This window comes from Triticum dicoccoides, chromosome 6B (assembly GCF_002162155.2).
Source record: "Triticum dicoccoides isolate Atlit2015 ecotype Zavitan chromosome 6B, WEW_v2.0, whole genome shotgun sequence".
NCBI classification, from domain to species: Eukaryota; Viridiplantae; Streptophyta; class Magnoliopsida; order Poales; family Poaceae; genus Triticum; species Triticum dicoccoides.
Genome location: NC_041391.1, coordinates 252,119,231 through 252,122,415, shown reverse-complemented (window position 1 = coordinate 252,122,415; position 3,185 = coordinate 252,119,231).

The window sequence follows — 3,185 nt, the reverse complement described above, 5'->3', positions numbered from 1 at the left end:
ACATTTCGGGCGTGGAAACGGCGCAGAGCTTGTTGGTAGATGGTCGATCGGATCAGATCCATCTCCCTTTCTTCCTCTAAAAGGTCGACTGCGTCCTGCCGCGCTTGTTCAGCTTCTGCTTCGTTGTAGATTTCAACTCGAGGAGCATTGTGGAGAAGATCACTCGGCAAGACTGCTTCAGCTCCATAGACCAAGAAGAATGGAGTTCTTCCGGTCGACCGATTAGGCGTGGTCCGCAGTCCCCAGAGTACAGATGGAAGTTCGTCGACCCAAGCCCCAGCCGCGTGTTTGAGATCACGCATCAGTCGAGGCTTCAGTCCCTTGAGAATCAGTCCATTAGCTCGCTCTGCTTGTCCATTCGACTGCGGATGGGCGACTGATGCGTAGTCGACCCGTGTGCCCTGGGAGTCACAGAAAGCTCTGAATTCCTCTGAGTCAAAGTTCGACCCATTATCCGTAATGATGCTGTGCGGAACTCCATATCTGAATATTAGTTCCCTGATGAAGCTAACAGCAGTACCGGTGTCAAGGCTCTTGATTGGTTTAGCCTCGATCCACTTGGTGAACTTGTCGACTGCCACCAGTACATGCGTGAAGCCACTTCGTCCTGTTCTCAAAGGACCGATCATGTCCAGCCCCCAAACTGCAAAAGGCCAGACGAGTGGGATGGTCTTCAAAGCTGACGCAGGCTTGTGCGACATATTCGAGTAGAACTGACATCCCTCGCACTTATCTACTATCTCTTTTGCCATCTCATTCGCCTTGGGCCAGTAAAATCCGGCTCGGTATGCTTTGGCCACGATGGTCCGAGAGGACGCATGATGACCACAGGTCCTCGAGTGAATATCATTGAGGATGAGTCGACCTTCTTCTGGTGTTATGCACTTCTGACCGACTCCAGTCGCGCTTTCTCTGTATAATTGTCCTTTGATTACGGTAAAGGCCTTAGATCGACGGACGATCTGTCGAGCCTCTTCCTCATCCTCCGGAAGCTCTTTCCTCAAGATATATGCGACATACGGAATCGTCCAGTCGGGAATGACCACCAAAACCTCCATGATCAAGTCGACCACCGCTGGGACTTCAACTTCAGTCGGATCTGTGGCGCTCTTGGGCTGCGGAGTTTCTTCGGTGAAAGGATCTTCTTTGACTGACGGAGTGTGTATATGCTCCAAGAACACACCACTCGGAATGGCTTCTCTCTTGGAACCTATCTTTGCTAGATCATCAGCTGCTTGATTTTTCAGTCGGGGTATATGATGGAGCTCCAACCCCTCGAACTTCTTCTCCAGCTTCCTCACCGCACTGCAGTATCCAGTCATGGCTGGGCTTCTCACGTCCCACTCTTTCATCACCTGATTGACCACTAAATCCGAGTCGCCATAGACCATTAGGCGACGGACGCCGAGTGAAATGGCCATGCGCAACCCATATAGGAGGGCCTCATATTCTGCCTCATTGTTGGAGGAATCAAAGTGAATCTGGAGCACATATCTGAGCTTATCTCCTCTGGGGGAAACCAGGACAACCCCAGCACCGGAACCATTCAACATCTTAGAGCCATCGAAAAACATGGTCCAATGCTCCGAGTGAACTTCAGTCGGCTGCTGTTGTTCAATCCACTCGGCGAGGAAATCTGCTATCGCCTGGGACTTAATGGCTTTCTTTGCCTCAAACTTGATATCAAGGGGAAGAAGTTCAATCGCCCATTTGGCCACTCGACCAGTTGCATCTCTGTTGTGCAAAATCTCTGATAGTGGAGCGTCGCTGACGACTGTGATGGAATGGTCAGAGAAATAATGAGCAACCTTCTTTGTGGTCATGTATATTCCATACACAAGCTTCTGATAATGAGGATATCTCTGCTTGGATGGAGTCAAGACTTCAGACAAATAATACACTGGGCGCTGAACTTTGAGAGCTTTTCCTTCTTCTTCCCGCTCGACCGTTAGCACAGTACTGACGACTTGTCCTGTGGCTGCGATGTAGAGCAACAGAGGCTCTTTGCTGATTGGAGCAGCAAGCACCGGCTGGGTGGAGAGCAGAGCTTTTAGCTCGGCAAACGCTGCATCAGCTTCTGGAGTCCACTCGAACTTGTCAGCATTCTTCATCAGTCGGTAAAGAGGCAGTGCCTTTTCACCGAGTCGTGAGATGAATCGACTTAATGCGGCCAAGCATCCAGTAAGCTTCTGGACATCGTGCACTCGCACAGGGCGTTTCATTCGGAGAATAGTGCCAATCTTCTCTGGGTTAGCGTCGATTCCCCGTTCGGAAACGAGAAAACCGAGTAACATGCCACCAGGAACTCCAAATGTGCACTTTGATGGATTGAGCTTGATATCATACCTTCTGAGGTTGGCAAATGTTTCGGCGAGGTCAGCGAGTAGGTCGGAACCTTTTCGTGACTTGACAACAATATCATCCATATAAGCTTCCACATTCCGACTGATTTGGGTGAGTAGACACTTCTGAATCATTCGCATAAATGTGGCTCCGGCATTCTTGAGGCCGAATGGCATGGTGATATAGCAGAAGCACCCGAATGGAGTGATGAAAGCTGTTTTTACCTCATCGGGCCCGTACAGACGGATCTGGTGGTACCCGGAGTAAGCATCTAAAAAAGACAACCTCTCGCATCCCGCGGTCGAGTCAACAATTTGATCTATGCGAGGGAGAGGAAAGTGATCTTTCGGGCAGGCCCGGTTGATGTGCTTGAAATCAATGCACATTCGGAGCGACTTGTCCTTCTTAGGAACCATGACGACATTAGCGAGCCACTCGGAGTGGTAGATCTCTCGGATAAATCCTGCCGCCAACAGTCGAGCCACTTCTTCACCGATGGCCTTTCTCTTCTGGACGGCGGACCGCCGAAGATGCTCTTTGACTGGTTTTGCAGACGAGTCGACTCTTAGGCGATGCTCAGCCAGTCCCCTGGGAACACCTGGCATGTCAGCGGGCTTCCATGCAAAAATGTCCCAGTTCTCACGGAGGAACTGGATGAGCGCTTCTTCCTATTTTGGGTCGAGTGTTGTGGAGATGCGGGTCGGAGCTGCTTCGGGGTCGGTCGGGTGAATGTGAACAGGCTTCGTCTCACCAGACGACTGGAATGCAGACTCTGTGGCGGGCTTCTTGGATCGCAGCAAGTCACTCGGATCTGCGTTTTGCTTGTATTCTTCGAACTCGAC